Raw genomic sequence first — 10,944 nt, forward strand, 5'->3', positions numbered from 1 at the left:
TTCATGTGTGTCTTAAATTATGGGTGAGCGAAGATTGTACAGAATGATAATCTATCAGATAATCACAGGGGTGGGATCAGAGAATGAAGAGACATAATTTTTTTTCTTGAGGACAATAACAAGTTTTGCTGAAAAAAAATGGCAAAAAAGTTTCCCAGCAGACTGAGCTGAACCGCAACAGAGAGGACACACCAATTATTGATGTCATTTATCAGACTGGTAATAAGGCATTGAGACACTGAGATGTTATCAATGGGCCAGAATTGGCTTCTAAAACTGGCCTGACTTATTTCAGACTATCCATCAAACATACAGATGTGACATATAACAGTCTGAGGAAAAGCTGTAGACAAAAAAGAGCAGTACCTAATAAACAATGGTAATGTGCAAAAATATAAAGAACAGAGAGGCAGAGAGCACCCGTCATTTATGTAACATCCACTAAAAATGACTATTATTAAATATAATATCAGATGTTTCAGTTTGTAGTGCATCCACCCTTTACCATTTCCTCTGGAGACTCACATTCAGGAGTTCTTCAGGAATCTCCAGGGAGAATTTTCCGGTTCTCTCTTTATTTAAATTTAGAGCATTTGCTGCTTTTCATCAGCCACGTAATTCAAAACACATTCAACAGTGTTAAGGTCTGGACTCTAGGATGGTTATTGCATTGTTCTGAGAGCAATGTTTTAGCTTGTTTCCTTATCTCAATAAGAGCTTTCTTGAGCAGCTCCAGATCCTATCAGACCCACAGTGTTGAGTCATCTTCTCACAATCTAACTCTGAATCTCAGATCTGAAGTAAGTGCTGAACCTTTCTGCTCTCTCTCTCACAGATAGAGGTACTGGCCATCTGATTGGGGCATTTTTGGACCCCTGGGCACAAACCTCAGCAGGGCTCCAGCCTCAAGAGCTTGATATATATACACCAACTTCTGTTTTGGGCTGAAGCTAAAGATTGCTTCTTATTTGAATTATCCATACCAGCTTACATTGTGCTGTGGTTACATATAAGAGCCTATATACTGTATATATATGTCTTTTCAAATGTATTGTTGGGCTCATTGGGTTATGTCTGCTTATGTCCATTTTCTTTTACATTTTTTGAAAGGTCTGACTGATGTGGAATACAAACTAAAAGTAGGATGTCAAAACACTATAAAGCTCCAGCACATCACGCAAAACACCACTACATGTGGGAGCAAAACTGTGACATCACAAAAGCACTGACAGTAGCATTTTCATTACAGAGAAGCTTCTCAACTGTTCATTGTTCTGGCTTTATATCATTGCCTAGAGAAAAGGGCAAGCAGGAAGGAAACTCCTGATGTAGCCTCATTATGTAGCCTCATGAAGCCTAGTATGTAGCCTCATTATGGACGAGATGCATGGCAAAAAAAAAACAACAAAAAAACATTTACTGGCACATACAATCCAGAACAACTGCCGTCTATCCTTACTTCTCATTTGTATTAATTCATTTTATATTCTGGGATTGTATTTTCACTGGCTTGAGCTCTATTAACAGTTTGAGGTCTTCATACATTGTTAGGGGTGTATGTGCCCGGCAAGAAAACGGCATAATGGTCAGCCTATTAAACATCTATGCTGGTTGTGGTCCCTCTAGTGGCTGGGCATTCCTGGGCACATGACCAGTAGATCTGTTGGGTAATCCATGAAGGGTGTTCTCTGACAATATTGTGTGTATAGTTATTTGATTATTAGCTTCTTACACTTACACAATGTGAGAGAAATATTGCATTCCTGTGAGGTAAAATATGTATATCCTGCTATTTTAAGCATATTGTGCTTTCTGTTCATTCCTGTTTTTGGTGGATATACTCTACTACCCTAGTGCCACTTTGCCAAGTTTCTGCAGAAAGCCTTTTTTAACACAGTAGCACCTGCAGCGAGCTGGATCTAAACGAACAGATAATGGATTGCGAGTCAGCTGCCAATATCAGATTGGAGTTTGAATGAATCCTGGCCTGCCAGTGTTGAGCCTGGGTGAACTCCTGCCGCTTGACTGGTGCTGGGTAACCAAGCGGTACGGCGCAGCAATGCCGCTTCATTGTGAGAAGGTGGCTCCTTGGCTTGCCTGTTTTGGCTGAGTGTCAGGCCATTCTTCCCTCTGAGTTTTACACTGGCAAATATGTTCTCTACTGTCAGTGTCGAGCAAGATAAAGGGAAAGAACACCAGAACTTTCCAGCGTGTGGACTAGAGCATAGAGCCAGCTAAAGTAAGCAGAAATGTGTGGTCTTTAGCTATCTTTTAGAACAAGGGAAATATTTATTAAACATTTATGGACAGAGTAAGGCTGTAACAAAAAAATGTACTGTGCTGAAAAATCCAGCTCAGGAAATCCAGCTTGTCCTGGTAGCTGGTTTCAGAACAGATGGTCTAGGTGGGTCTTTGATGGTTAAGGCTGATAAATAAAGCTGGACATCCAGACGAAAACATACCCTGTGCTGGTAAGCATACTGGTTAAGATGATTGACCAACTTAGCTCTTGACTAGCATAGTTCACCGAGTTGGTCATACTGGTGGACCAGCTAGTTCATCAAACTCAAATTAAAACAGGTCAGACTGGTCATGCTGGTCAACCAGCTTGGTCATGCTGTTTGGCCACTTTCATTATACTGATCATGCCTGTCACCAAGCTTGCTGATCGATCACATTGGTCATACTGGTCATGCTGGTCAACCAGCTTGGTCATTTGACTTGCTTAGTTAGGTTGGTCGTGCTGGTATACCAGCTAGACCATCAAACTCAAATGGGAATATACCCTATGCTGGTCAAGAGCTAAGCTGGTTAATCACATCTTAACAAGCTTGATCAGCAAGGTAGTCACTGCTGTATCAAAACCCTCACCTCACTCCACTTTAGGTTATTCTTACGTTACTGGATGGTGGCAAGAAAAGGACCAGATTACATATCACTGCACAAAGACTTCTATAAAGGTCACTTCTCGGGAGAAAGAACTTGTGATGAGCACACTGGCAGGCCTGGCTTCTGGGGCTGAGCCGGGGCGTCCCCTGCGTATAATGACTTTGGGAGTGGGTGAATCTCTGCCGCTTGACTGGTGCTGGGTAACCAAGCGGTAGAGCACAGCAGTGGTCTGGGAATTTTTTTTTGCTGGAGAAACTGTGTGTTGTTTTTTTATTAATTGAGTTTATTTGTGGCTAATGTTAATCGTCCTTGAGTTTCTGAAACCTGTTATATAATTTGTATGAAACTTTCCTCTTCTTATCCGCTTCCTCCTGGTCAGGATCCCAATAGTGAGCCCACCACCCACAATCATTGAGCTCAAGGCAGGAATACCTCCTGGACAGGACCATACACTCTTACACCGGGCATTGCCAGTTCACCTAGCATTTGTGGAAGGAAACCAGAGTACCCAGAGAAACCCCACATGGATAGAACACATCAAACTACCGTCTGTGCCAGGTAGTGAGTGTGTGTGCCAAGTCCTTTTTCTGGTCTCCCATCCAGCTACAGGTCAGTGCTGAGCCTGTTTTAGCTACAGAGCAAGCCTAGACATGCTTCCGCATAGCAATGTAGAATTTGGTATTATTATTTTATTATTATAGCTTTTACTTTGACTAAATATTATTATATATTATTATATATTGTATATAATATAATAATTTTATTATATATTATATCATATATTATTATTAAATATATATATCATGAATTATTGTAAATTATTCAAAATAACTGATATAATTGAACAACAGAACAAAATAATTGATATGATAAAAGTTAAATTAATATGTTGGCCACAAATGTTTAGAACCACGCAAATAACACAATGTCAGTTACTGTATGTGACCTGTAACGTGAGATTAGGTATTGAATGATATAGGACCTTTAACAAGATTATATAATCCTCTAGTTTTCTGACAGATCAGTTACATAATCAGATATTTGTAATGTGAATTATTTTCAGATTAACTCAGAGTAACTTGTTTACTAGTTTAGGAACCCAAACAATTGTACAAGTAATATGGAGGCTAAATTCAAGTTAAAGTGATGGTCTAACACTAATTCCATGAAGTGGTAAGTCCTTCCAATTGATAAAATGTGATAAGTTGGGTATGAACGTGCTAGCCTTGCACTTAATTGCACTTTTCAGTCTGTCTCTCCGTCTTATCCTCATCTCCGATGAGTTAGTTACTGGTTGTGGCAGGACCTTTAAGGTTTAATGCAGCCCAGGGCTAGCAGTCGAGATCATTAATTATGAGTCTGTGGCACCAGTTCTCAGAGAGAATACTAAAATGCCCGAGATAGAGAGATGGAGATCGAGAGAGTCCAGGCTGGACCCATGATAGCCACTCTCAGCTACAGAAGAGTCTTCATCTGGGATCTGGAGAAAAGTCCAATCTCTTGTTTAAAACATTATCTGTTCAGTTCTTTTAAGAGTGATCAGAGACATTGCCATTTGTGTTTTTCATTCAACAGATTTAGAATTACTTGTGTATAGATACACATTGCGCATGGGTGTGGTTCAAACCAAATATTAGTTTGAGGTGGAAGTGGGGCACATTTCCTGATGATCAGATACTCCTTAAATCAGAAGTCAGATACTCCTTAAATCTCAACCTGTTAGTTTAACATAAGGCTTTTGAACTCAAATGGCTGACAAAGTGATAAACTTGGGTTCATGTAATGAATTGTGTTGTATCACAAACCAGGTGCAATAATTGAAAACACACAGTTTCACTAGTTTTCTTTTTGACAAAGGCAATATTTTTCAAAAGGTAGCCTGGATGGTGTTCTTCTTCCTGGCTTTCTCCATACAACCAAAAAAATATTTATCTCTGATACATTTTAGCAAGTAACCTAAATAGCTTAAAATGTCCCAATCGTTAAATGGTTAAAGTTAAATGGTTAATACTTTTTGGATCCAGCAATAGTTTTGGAGGCAGGATCAGGCAGCAGTAAGCCTCGTTCATATACCATTATTAATAAGAAATTTCTTCCTAAAACCCACTTAGGCAGTTACCCGAGTTTCACCAGTGTTTTCTTGGGATTTGTTCAATTTAAGAGGACAATGGGATCCATCATTATAAAAGCAGTGCAGTGAACATTTCTGCACTTTAAGACAAACTAATGAAATTATTAGGAAGATATTGGTGAACCAGGCCCATTGTTTCAACTGCTTTGGCTTCCTCTGTGTTTCAGCAATGTATTTTGGCCCAGGCCAATACTGTTCCCATTAATAAATGCACTTGTTGCAGATAAAATCTTTAACCATAAGTTGTGTTCTGGTGTCAAGACTATGTCATGACTATGTGGATTGTGAAGTGCTCCAAATGCACTATGATGGAACATCATAGTGAATAAATAGTAGAAATAAACAGAGCATACTCTGTTCAACTGCAACTGCAGTGTGAGAAAGGCCAAGGTGAGTTTAATTTTGGGAATGAAAGCCTACATAAAAAAGTGGAAGAGTATCTTGGAAATACTTGTAGGAATCAACCCTAGTACCTGTGCCTAGATTGTCACATTTGTTAAGCCCAAGAGAAGTCCAAGACTATGACTAGTTGAGATCCAGTCAAGACATCTAAAATGGGTAGAGACCATGTCAATACTGTTTCTAAACAAGAGCAAGAAAGAGTGAAGACAGACTTTAAAGGGGACTGAGGCCAAGTTCAAATGAGAGCAAGACTGAATGATGATCAAGACCCAAAGTCCTCCAGTCCAGACTTCTTGGTCCTTTCCACTTGTTTGCTGAAGTCATTTGAAAGTAAACTACTAACTCACTTTACTTTTAACTGCATTGTTCCATCATAAATTGCCAAGTTCTTTAAGGAATTACATTTGGGTTCAGTTCACATTCTGAGTCGACAGGTTCGAGTCTGCACTTCTGACTCCCACTTGATGTCAGAAAAAGACACCAAAATGTTAAAGATGACCTGTCAGGAGTACTACCGCACTTCTTGTACCCCTATGAATAATCTATTAGCATTTGGGAATGCACCTAGTCCTTAAATGCTGTGATCATACTTGACAGGAAGGAGCCGAGACCTCCATAGCTGAGGTGTGTCTGCAGATGAATCTTCAATTGAAAAGCCCAGACCAGGCCTCGAAAGGATGAGCCAAATGTCTGCATCACTGCGTCTCTCGCAGCTTGAGAGCAACTATGCACCTGCCCATGTTGTTGCCAACTGCTTCAGACCACCACAATGTGAAGCATGGGCTTATTAAAGGCGGCCTCTGACAGCTTCATGCTGCGAGCTTGTTGGGTTTGATCAGTGTTGTTGAGACCTCCAGCAGAGCCAGGGCTGGGAGGGCTGGAGATGGAATGGAGGACAGGGAGGGAAAGCCCATTTATGCTCTGGCAAGGACTCCTGCATCATGCTCTGAATAATTCAGAAGGATCCAGCCATCACAGATGGGGAGGTTGTGAAGAGGAACGTCATCTGAGCTGTGAAGGGGCACCAGCTTGGACCGGCAATGTCAGTAGCTTTAGGTTAAGTGCTGATTCGAGGCTAGACTAGAACAATTTTAAGGTTGAGGTGGGTGAACAGAGGTTGCTTGCTGCTGGAACTTCTTCCTAACACACTTACATTGAAGAAGGGTCAGAAACCATGTTTTTTTTCCTTTTGCAATGTAAAAATGTAAAAAAGGTCAAAATAATTGTACCTTCGTCTGTTGGGGCAATGGTATTGAAGTGCAAACATGTTCTAGTAGGTGAAACTCATCTTGTTTTCTGTCTAATATGAGTAATGCCTTAAAGTTGAAAAGTAATCCCAGAGCTCAACAGAATCTTTGGTTCCCTAAAGAACCTTTTAGTGCATAGTTCTTCAGAACCATGTTGATAAATTAGATTGTGTGAGGTTTATAGAACCTCAGCATAATGAAACTACAGATATTTTATTATTGTATACTATATTTGATTCTTTATACTGTACATCCAAAATTAAGTACCATTCAGAATACTTTTTTTTGGAGGATACACTATTTTAGCTTACTGTGGCACATGGAATATTTACTCTCCTGTACAATTAAAGTGAAAGTGGGAGAGGGTCAGCGGGGTGAGGCAGTTTTCAGAGTTTAGAGTAATGTGGAGTTTTAAAAACTGTGTAAGCTTCTTAAAACATCTCCTTAAAGTCAACAAACAAGCAACATAAATTATCTCTTTTTTCACCATAGAAATCTTCTTTGTTATTCGTTATGTTTTCTGGTCATTCTTGACTTTGTACTATGATTAATAGAATAAAATAGGAGTCCCACAGGGTTCTGTTTTAGGGCCAATGAAACTAATGTAAAGTGAAAAAACTGCTTAAATTATGCCGTTTTGGGTCACTGCATAAACATTTTTCCAAACATTGATTTGTACTACTAAATAGATTATATCCTAAACTAGGCAACTGTTTTACCTTCTTTTATGTTTAAGAGTATAGTTCTGCCTTGACTTTCTAAAATCTCACTGTAGTGGACAAGAGCTGAGCTATGTGCGCTCCTAATTGGGCAGAGGTTGGTCTAGGCACACAATACAGATAGTTGATGACCAGGCATCAAAACTCAAAAGATTAGTCAAAAGAAGTTCTACTTGAGAAATCCAAACGAGTAATTTAAAGCAGAGGGCAGTAAATCGAGCCCAGGTCTGTGATTTCTCTTCTCTGACAAAACAACTAAAGCTGGTAATTAACTGCTGAGTTGATTCAGATGTTTTTAAGCTGAAAAATCACCTAACTGTGTAGTTGCACACCCCTGCTTTAAAGCAATCCACCCAGGACTCTGTATGCATACACCAAACTCTCATTGACTAACCTATAGCTACACTAGCTATAGATAGTGACTCATACTGTACTCTTATGTAATGTGCAGACACAGTCCTCTATCCTTACTGAAGCTCATTCCACTCGGCTGAGCTGTCTACTCGCTGTTTCACTCCTTCGAAGTCGCCTCAATTACAGCTGCCTGTCAGCTTGATTTCCATGCATGCTTGACGCCAGCCACTCGACTCTCTTTTAGAAAGAGGGCGACCCGTTCAGTGGCCGGCTCTAAACAGATTAAAAGAGAGGCACAATGGGTTTCGTTGCAATTTTGTCTCCAGACCTTGCTTTAACCCCATTTCTGAGGATGTTGGAACTTAAGCTAAAAGTAATGCAAAGGTTAACAGTGATCATTGCATGACATGATGGATGGAGATCTATCTCTGGCCTCTTTCTTAGATACACATACAGTCCTATGCAAACGTTTGAGCACCACTGATCAAAATACATTTTTGGCATATTTTTTTAAGAGAAATAGTAAACAACCTCTTTAGTTAATGTACAGTTACTTGGCACTTCTGTTATAGAATATAAAATCTGACAAAAGGTTGGTACCCTAAATAACACAGAAATCACAGCTTGCAACACTTTTTTAGATCTTGTAGTTAGATTTTTTTCTTAGGTGTGTCTAAATCAGATATAATTATGGTATGTCATGTTATCCTTGTCGAAATCATACTCTTTTTACAGATCCATGATTTGCTGGTATTTTGTGGAATCCATTCTTCCCCCCTACCTGTGCAATACTGCCAACACCACTGGCAGCAACACAACAGCAAAACATGATATATCCACGCCCATGCTTCATAGCTGGCAAGGTGTTCTATTCATGAAGTACAGTTCCTGTTTTTCTCCAAACATATATTTGCTTTTGTTTAAGGAATTCAGAGAAATTTTAAGGATAGCATGCTTGTCGGTGCCAGGCAGACTGGTTTGAGTATTTCTAGGAGTGCTGATCTTATGGTATTTTCAGCACAACAGTCTGTAGTAGTTAACTCAAAATGGTGCAATAAAGAAAAAACATCCATTGTCAGAAAAGCTATCTCAGATAAACACTGAACCACTGAAATCTTCAAGTGGAAGGGCTGCAACAACAGAAGACCACATCAAGCTCCACTTCTGCCAGCACAGAACACAAAGTTGAGGCTGTACTTGAAATATGTGGCCTGGTCTGATGAATGAAGCATGAATTTGTTGACTCAACTTGCCTTGTGTCAATGCCACAGCATATTCTAGTAGTGTTGCTGACAATATGCATCCCTTCATGACCACAATTCATCCACCTTCTAACGGCTATCTCCAGCCTGATAATTCACAGAGCAAAAGTCCTTTCAAACTGGTTCCATGAACATGACACGTGAACATAAGTTCAGTGTTCTTAAGCGGCCTTTCTAGTAACTGGATATGCACCTATGGGATGTGGTGCAATGAGAAATTAGCAGCATGAAAGTGCTCCTGAAAAATCTCAATCATGTCAACACAGGAACAGAATCTCAAAGGAATCATTTCAACTTGCGACCAAGAATTTAGGTTGTAGACCTACAAAATGCACTTTTATTGTCACTGAAGATAAAATGGTCAATATCTCCATGTACATTGTACTCATGCATCATGTAATATGCTGCCTTGCTTGAGAAGACACTGTCACAGATGTCTTAGCATGTCCTTTTGGCTTGGCATGTCCTTATGCACTTTCTGGCTGGTGGAAACTGGCATTTCAAAGCAACATCCAATGCAGATTGCCCACGCTCAGTTCTGTGCCAAATTCCTCCATGACTTGCTATAAAACATAAATAGAACTTAAAGGGCCGAAGAGTTGTTATGTAATACAATACCCAGTGACATTCAAGGCAAGGCAACTGTCGTCTCTCTCTTTGTTTTCCTCAAATAGTAACCAGGTGGCGAGGTCTCCTGAGCAGCTCTTTAACATCATAATGTGTTAATTTCTTTGTGACTGCCAAGACGCTGCATAATTGCGTCTCAGCCCTGACAGAATGTGGAGCACCAGGTTTCTCATGCACTAGCTGAAGGTTTTATAACTGCCAGTCGTCAGAGTCAGAGTAGAGTGATCCAAATATATACAGAATGGTATTTCTGTGTAGCCAACCTCTTCTAAGGAAATTTAGATGGATTCATATTTCATCCTTCACTTTTATCCAGACCTTACATTGACCTTAAGCTTAAATATCACCCAATAAAAAATCTGTACAAACCTTACTTTACAAAAAACACCCACCCTTCTCTTTTCCTGTCTATCTAATTCACTCTGTCCAAGTCCAGCCACTCTTCACACTGTTTCATCTTCCCTCAAGACTGCTTTGAAGATGAATGAAGGTTTTTTTTTAGCTTCTTGCACACTGTAGCCCAAATTCATATTGGTTCTCGCAGGACGGCTTACTTATAGAACAAGTACACCCATTCTATTGATGTAGAAAATTCAGAGCCAAATGCCTGCGACATTCAGATCTGTACAATTGCATAGAAGCCTTCCAGTAGAGCAGTAGGTAAAAATCTGTGTGAAAACAAGTCAGTAAAAAATGTATTATTAAGACAGCAAGTAGTATCATTTTGAAAGTAGCATTGTGTAGCTTTTTCTCTTAAAAGCTTCAAAATCATTGTGATGCTCTACTGACCTATAATAGAGAGAATAGCTTTTCTATCGTTGCTACTCCAGGCTCAGCACACTGCACTACGTAACTTTGGTGAAGTGGACAGGACAATGTTTGTGGGAACTGTGTAACGCTGTAAAATTCTGTACCGCCTTAATTCACATGCTTATTTTATGTTCTGTGACAGTTTTGTATCTCTCTTTGTATCTCTCAGCTTGTCTAGAAATGCATATGTAAAGCGTGTCCTTTAGTGGTGGCTTAAAGCACAAATTCCATTTCCCAACTGTAGATGGCGCCCATGAGCAAGAAATACTAATTCTTGCATAAAGCTGCTTTAACCACTAAATGTTTTACAGATTTTTTTTATTATTAGAATGCTTAAACAAACTGCTAGTCCAAATAACAAGCCAATTTGTCTACACAAGCTGTTATTTTCTTCTACAGAGCCTTCCTTAAACATTCCAGTGGCTTTATGTTCACTCTTAAGCATACCATCAGCTCTCATTACACAATCAAACATCTATTGTCTCTGACAAATATGCAACCCA

The sequence above is a fragment of the Salminus brasiliensis genome, chromosome 18 (assembly GCF_030463535.1).
Source record: "Salminus brasiliensis chromosome 18, fSalBra1.hap2, whole genome shotgun sequence".
NCBI classification, from domain to species: Eukaryota; Metazoa; Chordata; class Actinopteri; order Characiformes; family Bryconidae; genus Salminus; species Salminus brasiliensis.